At 45.0% G+C, this 10,071-nt stretch overlaps 1 pseudogene; it reads right to left on the bottom strand.

The window, feature by feature from the left end:
- Positions 1 to 584: 584 nt before the first annotated feature.
- Positions 585 to 1,367, bottom strand: LOC109556831 (surfeit locus protein 6 pseudogene; annotated as a pseudogene).
- Positions 1,368 to 10,071: the final 8,704 nt, after the last annotated feature.

The raw sequence follows: 10,071 nt of genomic DNA, 5'->3' as shown, positions 1-10,071 counted from the left end.
CAGGCTTCCTGCATTGGCTCCTGTATTGGCAGGTGGATTCTTTACCACTGAGCCACTAGGAAAGCCCACAAATAGAATAATTCACTTTCAGGCACACCTGAGGATGATCCTACCTACTCACAGTTACCCACCGGTCAATTCCATCTTCAGCTCTGCCTTATAGGAGTTGATTTTTGTCCTTTCCAACCGAATTTTGGACTGACAGAGCAGTCACAAAGGCTGCTGATCCTATGGACACGGGAGAGGAAAACTGGGCCAGGGAAGTGCCTCCCACGTGCCCACTCTCTCCTCACTGCTTCCTGTCCCCCACCCCGCAACTTTCAGGGAGCCTTCTACCTCACCAGAGGAGGCTGGAAGCCGGATCTGGGTCACCCCTCCCCCAGATCTGAAGGTGCTTTTACACGTGCAGCCTGAGCCCTCTCCACAAGTGGGAGAGGCAAGCAGGGCAAATGCCCACTTTCAGCCTGGGTCAAGGCTGGGGTCATGGCGGGACTGGATCTGGCTGCCTGGCCCTCAAGCCAGGCCGGTCTGCTCCAGGACAGAATCGGCCTTTCTTGGGGGCCTTGTCTAGGCGTTGCCCCGCCTCAGCGCGTCCTGGCTACTCGGCATCTTCTCCAGGGCGCTTCGCCCACATGCACCTGATGTCTTGGGGCCTCCAGTAACAGGCGTTTGGCATCATGGATCTTTTTACCGCTTTTCCCCTTTAATTCCCCGGCCTTGCCCGTGTCCAGGTCCCACAGCCCTTCCAGCCTGGCCCGTGGCGCCTGTGGGCGCTGCCAGTAGTTCCTGCTCATCAGTGGCGTGAGGTTCCCCTTCGGTTTTTGCCTCTACTTCCAGCCCTGCTTCTTGCTGGCGGGCTACTCCTCGGTCACCTCCACCTTATTGAAGAGCAACCCAGGCACGGGTGTCTCTGTGGCCTCAGTTCCCACCGAGGCCTGGGCTGCCTTCGCCTTTGCTCTCCTTCCTTCTGCTCCTCTTTGGGTCCTGCTCCTGCTTTCTCCGCCATCTTTTCTTCAAAGCCGGGGAGCCAGCTCTTTGGCGCTGCCCCGGCCTTCTGTATTTTCTCACACAGGCGCTGTCACAGGACATCCAAGGCAGACTGAGTCCGGCTCTTGGGCCAGGCCGTCTGCAGTGGCTGAGGCCGTCTTCCTGGTCTGAGACTTTTCTGCAGGGGCCCGTGTCGTTGGCTCCGCAGCCTTCTCCTCCCATGCTTTCTCCTGTTCTTTCTTCCTTTCTGGGGGGCCTAACGGTTTCTGAGACTCGAGTTTTGCCAGCAGACTTGTGCTTCTGTGGCTTGGGTTGAACTGGGAGCAGACCTTTCTGGCCAGGCTCTGCAGGTAGGCATCCTTTGCAAGCAGAGAACCCATGGCTGAAGGCCCTAGGCTCGCTGGGGGCTTGCTTGGACTCTTACTCAAGGGGAGAAGGGCTGGGGTCCAGTGTCCCAGGCCAGCATCGGCGCACCCCAACGCCTCCCCCCCGCCCCCTCCCAGCTGAAAACCACCGCATGTAGCCACTTTAAATGCAGAATCTTCCCAGGTTTGCATCCGCTACCTAGAAAATAGGGACTTCAGTCCTACAACTGCAAGGAACTGAATTCTGGCAACGACAATGGGTTTGGAACCGGATTTGCTCCCGGAAAAGGTGGCCAACATCTTAATCACAGCCTTGTAACACTGAAAATAGAAAACCTAGCCATGCCATGCTGGATTTTTACGAAACTGTGTGCTAGTAAGTGGTACTTCTGAAAAATTACTCTTATTTTTTAATTGAAAAAATGTGTTTCTGCTGTACAACAAAGTGAATCAGCTATATGTATACACATATCCCCTCCCTCATATAAGTGGTATTTTTTAAAGCTGCTGAATTTGTAGCAGTTTGCTACTTAGCTATAGGAAAGTATTGAGAGTGTGGTACCCAACTCTTAGCTCCTTTGTAGGTAGTAATCCCATAAGACAAGTTGCCTCATTATGTAAGCGTTCTGTAGCTACTTTGTTACAGAGGACTCTTCATGAAGTTATGTTTCTTAAAAGTAGAAATTTTATAGATGCTTTCCTAAGCTTGCTTTCTGGTGGAGATATATTTTTGTTGTTTTAATATGTATCTGTTTTGGTTATTCAGTTTAGTTCAGTTCAGTTGCTCAGTAGTGTCCAACCCTTTGCGACCCCATGGACTGCAGCATGCCAGGGTTCCCTGTCCAACTCCTGGAGTTTACTCAAACTCATGTCCATCAAGTCGGTGATGCCATCCAACCATCTCATCCTCTGTCGTCCCCTTCTCTTTCCGCCTTCAGTCTTTCCCAGCATCAGGGTCTCTTCAAATGAGTCAGCTCTTTGCATCAGCTGGGCAAAGTATTGGAGATTCAGCTTCAGCATCAGTCCTTCTGATGAATATTCAGGACTGATTTCCTTTAGGATGGACTGGTTGGATCTCCTTGAAGTCCAAAGGACTCTCAAGAGTCTTATCCAACACCACAGTTCAAAAGCATCAATTCTTTGGCTCTCAGCTTTCTTTATAGTCCAACTCTTACATCCATACATAACTACTGGAAAAACCATAGCTTTGACTAAACAGACCTTTGTTGGCAAAGTAATGTCTCTGCTTTTTAATATTCTGTCTGGGTTGGTCTTAACTTTTCTTTCAAGGAGCAAGCATCTTTTAATTTCATGGCTGTAGTCACCATCTGCAGTGATTTTGGAGCTCCCCAAAATACAGTCTGACACTGTTCCATTGTTTCCCTATCTATTTGCCATGAAGTGATGGGACCAGATGCCATGATCTTAGTTTTCTAAGTTTCTTTAGTTTTCTAAATGGGCTTCTTAGTTGCAGCATTTAGACTCTTAGTTGGACATGGGGGATCTAATTCCCTAACCAGGCATTGATCCCAAGCTCTCTGCATTGGGAATGCAGAGTCTTACCTATTGGACTACCAGGGAAGTCCCCAAGATAAATTTTTTAACTTTACTGTTTTTTTTTTTTTTGTCAGATTTTAGGATCATGGTAGTGTGTTTTTCTCATTCAGACTATTAGCTCAGCTGATTGTCAAACGTTCTGCACTTACCTGGCAGTACACAAACCCTGAGTTCTGGGTACTCATCAGAGCTTGAAACGTGGCTCTGCCAACTATTAGTTGTGTGGTATGGCAAGTTACATACCACCTTATGAACCTCAAGTTCTTCGTTTGAGATGGGTGTAATAGTGCCCATCTTGTGGGCTGTCTCTGAAGTTGGCAGATGTGTATATAAAGTGCTACACTACTCCTTTAGGCTTTCTCCTTCACTTATCCTTACTCCTTTATCCTTTTCTTTTTAAAAATTTGGTTTTACATAGAGACAAAAAATAAACAATGGAGAGTAAACAGTAAGAAAAGCCTCTTGGGTTTCATCCTCAGTTTCTTTTATAAATTCACTTGTCTATAGAGGACACTTGGTTCCATAAGGAGCCCCAAGAAGAAATGTTTCCTGCCCTCAGGGGGCTGACATTCAAAAGGAGACAGGATGAGCTCACATATATCATTTTCTCATGTTTGTGTTTCCCTAGTATTCTCTCGTTTGTGACAAGCAGGGTGTGGTTCCTTTAGCAAGTGGGATTGCTCTAGTGTGTTTTTAAGACCAGTGAAGTAATCTTTCCATTGTGAGCTACGCTTGGAAGGGAGAATGGGAATACAAGGGAGGAACATGTATTTTTTCAAGGTAGTGGCACATGACTGACAGCCCCTGCTGCCTGTGGTCTACAGAAATGCTTCTGCAACAGAGCCTGTAAACATAACATTCATGACTAAGTGTTTTGTAGAATGGAAAAATCAATGACTAGACTAGGAAAGAAACCGTCATCATAGACAAATAGCAGGCTAGCATCAACGGGACAGGAGGATCATAGGGTTGAGGTAGAGACTGTTGGACATACTCAGCTTATTAAAAAAAACAACAACACAGTTTTAATTTTCCTAATTGTTCCCCCAAACACAGATGAAGGATATGGTCTTGTGTAGTTGAATTTGGTTGCTGTTATATAAAATTTTTACAAAGTGTAGAAGATTTTTCTTTTCTTTCCCATAAAAATCAGTGAAATTCTTACACTTCACTTGGGAATTGTGTTTGAATTCTGAATACAGATGTGTGTGTGTGTCTTCATTTCCCATCGACACAGATGTTTATTTCAGAGAGACAATCACTGTAGACGTTTCCCGGGCTGTTGTTACCCAAGTTTTGTCATAAGAATATTGTCTTATGAAATAGAGCAGCTGCTGGTATCTTTTATACTTATTGGAAAATTCTTCAACCTTTTAAAAATAGTTTTTATTGAGGTATAATTGATATACTGTGTTGTATTAGTTTCAGGTGTACAGCATAGTGATTTGATATTTGTATACATTGCAAAATGATCACCACCATGTCGTATTATCATTAGTCATCATACAAAGTTAATGCAATATTACTGACTATAACTTTAAAAAAAGAGTTTCTACAGAGGTGAGATAATTTTGTTTTATTGTTAGAATATCCTCTTTTTGAGGGGAACCCAGTTAACTCCTATGGGCTGGGATCCCGGAAAAAGAAAATAGAACTAGTATAGGCAATATGGCTGAATATAGATTGCTATTATGATAAAGGGAAGAAGAAAATTGAAATAATGAATTTTCCTTATTTTACAGTAAAGATCATGTTAGACTCCTGACAATGGGCCTAGTTTCCAGTATCAGATGACTATTTTTTTTAAAAACCATATCTAATCCACAATAAATGGGACACAATTATACTCCTTACTATGTATCATTTTCTAAACTCAAGGTAAATCAGTAAACTGCATGCTCTGTGGGCATGTGCTCAGTCATGTCCGACTCTTTGTGACCCCATGGATTGTAGCCCACCAGGCCCCTCTGTCCAGGGAATTTTCCAGGCAAGAATACTGGAGTGGGTTGCCATTTCTTTTTCCAGGGGATCTTCCTGACCCAGGGTTGGAACCTGCATCTCCTGCAATGACAAGAGAATTCTTTACCACTGGCACACCTTAAAGCATTTATTAAAGAATTCACCTAGCAATGTGGAGAAGGAAATGGCAACCCACTCCAGTATTCTTGCCTGGGAAATCCCATGGGCAGAGGAGCCTGGTGGGCTGCAGTCCATGGGGTCACAAAAGAGTCAGACATGACTTAGCGACTAAACAACAACAAGAAAGTATAGTTCATAGATATTCTTACATTATAATTCATCCATTTCTCTCTTTGCATAAAGCTAGAATGAGAGAAAGATGTCTGTTTCAAAGTCAGAGTCTTGGAGGCGGTCCTAAGATGGTGGAGGAATAGGATGGGGAGACCACTTTCTCCCCCACAAATTCATCAAAAGAACATTTGAACGCCAAACAAATTCCACAGAACAACTTCTGAATGCTGGCAGAGGACATCAGGCACCCAGAAAAGCAGCCCATTGTCTTCGAAAGAAGGTAGGACAAAATATAAAAGATAAAAAGAGAGACAAAAGAGGTAGGGACGGAGATCCGTCCCAGGAAGGGAGTCTTAAAAAAGAGAGAAGTTTCCAAACACCAGGAAACACTCTCTTCGGTGGGTCTGTGGCGAGCCTTGGAATCTCAGAAGGCAAAATAACTGGGAGGAAGAATAAATAAATAATTAAAACCCACAGATTACGTGCTTAACAGCAACTCCCAGCGGTGCAACAGCCCAGAGGCTCCCATTCCCCACTAGCAAGCGGGGGAGGGACAGGGAGGAGCGGGCCGCATTGCTTAGGATAAGGATAAGGCCTGAATGCCCTGAGGGCAATCTGAGGGACCTAGCTTGAGATAGCAACCCAGACTGTGGGATAGCTATCACCACCGCCAGGCACGCTCACAGAACAAAGGACTGAGCAGAGCTAGCTGGCTAAGGACCAGCCCATCCTCCACCAGAGACAGGCAGGCGAGGGCAGCCAGAGCTGGAAGGGGGCAATCGCGGCCCCAGAGAGGCATCCTATACCAAACTCCAAGCAGACTTCGTTGCTAACCAAGACTTCTTGGGATTCTGGATGGTCAACATCCGCCGGGAGAGTCACAGCCAGAGATCAGCTTCCCAGAAGAGACACACAGGACACCTGAGAAGGCATACCCATTGTACACCCAGAAAACCTAGCAGCTGGGACAAGGGAGGGGATAAGTTGCAGCCTTCAACTGGGGGCAACTATGCACGCCAGGGACCTGGTCACCTGAGCTGCTTGGACCTGGGATGGGCGCAAAATGCAGGCCCAACCAAATCTGCGCCTTTGTGAAGTACCTGAGAACCTGAACCTGAGTGGCTTAGACCTGGGAAGTGCATGCAAACCAGGGCCCGCATCAGACAGTTTCCGGCAAAGCAACCTAGAATCTGAGCAGTGTAGACTGGAAAAGCACACATGCCGTGAACGGGGGCAAACCCAGTGCGGCTGAATCACTGTGAACACATGCCAGTGATATTTGTTTGCAGTGCTCCTCCCTCCCCAAAGCACGACTGAACAAGTGAGCCTAAAAAAAAAATGACCACCACTGCTCCCCTTGTGTCAGGGCGGAAATTAGACAGTGAAGAGACAAGCAAACAGAAGAAGCTAAAATAAACAGAGGGAACTGGTTTGGAGGTGACAGGTGCAATAGATTAAAACCCTGTAGGTAGCACTGACTGCATAGGAAGGGGCCTATAGACCGTGAGAAGTACAAGCCAGACCAAGGAACTATCTGAAAATGAACAGACCCCACACTGTCCGCAACAGCTCCAGAGAAAGTCTTAGATTTATTTTTACTATTATCATTTTTTATAACTTAAAAAAGTCCCCATTACTCCTTTTTCATTTTTATAACCTACTGCTAAGTCATTTCAGTCGTGTCTGACTCTGTGAGACCCCATAGACGGCAGCCCACCAGGCTCCCCCATCCCAGGGATTCTCCAGGCAAGAACACTGGAGTGGGTTGCCATTTCCTTCTCCAATGCATGAAAGTGAAAAGTGAAAGGGAAGTTGTTCAGTCATGTCCGACCCTCAGCGACCCCATGGACTTCAGCCTTCCAGGCTCCTCCATCCTTGGGATTTTCCAGGCAAGAGTACTGGAGTGGGGTGCCATTGCCTTCTCCTTATAACCTACTATTACCTTGTAAAAAAAGAAAAAAAGAAGGAAAGACCCTATTTTTAAAGCAAACTTTGTATATATATATTTTATAATTTCTGTGACTTTGTGGTGTTTTTTTTTTTTTTCCCTTAATATTGTATTTTTGAGAATCTAACCTCTACTCAAGATTTTTAATCTTTGCTTTTTGGTATTTGTTTTCAACTTTGTACCTTTAAGAACCCAATCTTCAATACCCGTTTTTACTTGGGAGCGAGATCACTGGCCTGATTGCTCTCTCCCCCTTTTGACTCTCCTTTTTCTCTACCAGGTCACCTCTATCTCCCCCCTCCCCATTTTCTTTTCTACCCAACTCGGTGAATCTCTTTGTGTGTTCTGGGCTGTGGAGAACACTTAGGGAACTGATTACTGGCTGGATCTATCTCTCTCCTTTTGATTCCCCCTTTTATCCTCCTGGCCACCTCTGTCTCCTTCCTTCCTCTTCTCTTCTCCGTGTAACTCTGTAAACATCTCTGAGGGATCCAGACTGTGGAGAGCACATAGGGAAGTGATTACTGGCTAGCTTGCTCTAGCCCCTTTTGATTCCCCCTGGTCACCTTTATCTCCCTCCTCCCTCTTCTCTTCTCCATGTAACTCTGTGTACCTCTCTGAGTGTCCCTCACTGTGGAGAAACTTTTCATCATTAACCTAGATGTTTTATCATCAGTGCTGTATAGATGGAGAAGTCTTGAGGCCACTGTAAGAGTAAGACTGAAAACCAGAGGCAGGAGGCTTAAGTCCAAATTCTGAACACAAGAGAACTCCTGAATCCAGGGAACATTAATAGAAAGGAGCTCACATCAAATTCCTCCATACCTACACTGAAACCAAGCACTACCCAAGGGCCAACAAGCTCCAGAGCAAGACATACCATGCAAATTCTCCAGCAACACAGGAACATAACCCTGAGCCTCAATGTACAGGCTGACCAAAGTCACACCAAACCCATTGACATCTCATTACTGGACACTTCATTACACTCCAGAAAGAAGAAATACAGCTCCACCCACCAGAACACCGACACAAGCTTCCCTAACCAGAAAACCTTGACAAGCCACCCGTCCAGCCTCACCCACAGTGAGGAACCTCCACAATAAAGAGGACCACCAACTGCCAGAATACAGAATGTCCACCCCAAACACAGCAATATAAACAAGATGAAAAGGCAGAGGAATACCCAGCAGGTAAAGGAACAGGATAAATGCCCACCAAACCAAACAAAAGAGGAAGAGATAGGGAATCTACCTGATAAAGAATCCCAAATAATGATAGTGAAAATGATCCAAAATCTTGAAAACAAAATGGAGTTACAGATAAATAGCCTGGAGACAAAGACTGAGAAGGTAGATGCAAGAAAGGTTTAACAAGGACCTAGAAGAAATAAAAAAGAGTCAATCAATAATGAATACTGCAATAACTGAGATCAAAAACACTCTGGAGGGAACTAACAGTAGAATAACGGAGGCAGAAGATAGGATAAGTGAGGCAGAAGATAGAATGGTAGAAATAAATGAAACAGAGAGAAAAAAAGAAAAAAGAATTAAAAGAAATGAGGACAACCTCAGAGACCTCTGGGACAATGTTAAATGCCCCAACATTCGAACTATAGGAGTCCCAGAAGAAGAAGACAAAAAAAAATACCATGAGAAAATACTCGAGGAGATAATAGTTGAAAACTTCCCTAAAATGGGGAAGGAAATAATCACTCAAGTCCAAGAAACCCAGAGTCCCAAACAGGATAAACCTAAGGTGAAACACCCCAAGACACGTATTAATCAAATTAACAAAGATCAAACACAGAGAACAAATACTAAAAGCATCAAGGGAAAAACAACAAATAACACAAAAGGGGATTCCCATAAGGATAACAGCTGATCTTTCAGTAGAAACTCTTCAGGCCAGAAGGGACTGGCAGGACATACTTAAAGTGATGAAAGAAAATAACCTACAGCCCAGATTACTGTACTCAGCAAGGATCTCATTCAAATATGAAGGAGATATCAAAAGCTTTACAGACAAGCAAAAGCTGAGAGAATTCAGCACCACCAAACCAGCTCTCCAACAAATGCTAAAGGATCTTCTCTAGACAGGAAACACAGAAAGGGTGTATAAACTTGAGCCCCAAACAGTAAATGGCAACGGGATCATCAGTTCAGTTCAGTTCAATCTCTCAGTCGTGTCTGACTCTTTGCAACCCCATGAATTGCAGCACCCCATGAAGTGCAGCACACCAGGCCTCCCTGTCCATCAACAACTCCCAGAGATCACCCAAACTCATGTCCATTGAGTCGGTGATGCCATCCAGCCATCTCATCCTCTGTCATCCCCTTCTCCTCCTGCCCCCAATCCCTCCCAGCATCAGAGTCTTTTCCAATGAGTCATCTCTTCACATGAGGTGGCCAAAGTATTGGAGTATCAGCTTTAGCATCAGTACTTCCAATGAACACCCAGGGCTGATCTCCTTTAGAATGGACTGGTTGGATCTCCTTGCAGTCCAAGGGACTCTCAAGAGTCTTCTCCAACCCCACAGTTCAAAAGCATCAATTCTTCAGTGCTCAGCTTTCTTCACAGTCCAACTCTCACATCCATACATGAACACTGGAAAAACCATAGCCTTGATGAGATGGACCTTTGTTGGCAAAGTAATGTCTCTGCTTTTGAATATGCTGTCTAGGTTGGTCATAACTTTCCTTCCAAGGAGTAAGCGTCTTTTAATTTCATGGCTGCAATCACCATCTACAGTGATTTTGGGGCCCCCCAAAAATAAAGTCTGACACTGTTTCCACTGTTTGCCCATCTATTTCCCATGAAGTGATGGGACCAGATGCCATGATCTTCGTTTTCTCAATGTTGACCTTTAAGCCAACTTTTTCACTCTCCTCTTTCACTTTCAACAAGAGGCTTTTTAGTTCCTCTTCACTTTCTGCCATAAGGGTGGTGTCATCTGCATATCTG

Source organism: Bos indicus, chromosome 3 (genome assembly GCF_029378745.1).
Source record: "Bos indicus isolate NIAB-ARS_2022 breed Sahiwal x Tharparkar chromosome 3, NIAB-ARS_B.indTharparkar_mat_pri_1.0, whole genome shotgun sequence".
In the NCBI taxonomy this organism is placed as follows: Eukaryota; Metazoa; Chordata; class Mammalia; order Artiodactyla; family Bovidae; genus Bos; species Bos indicus.
This window is presented reverse-complemented; position numbering and strand designations above follow the sequence as displayed.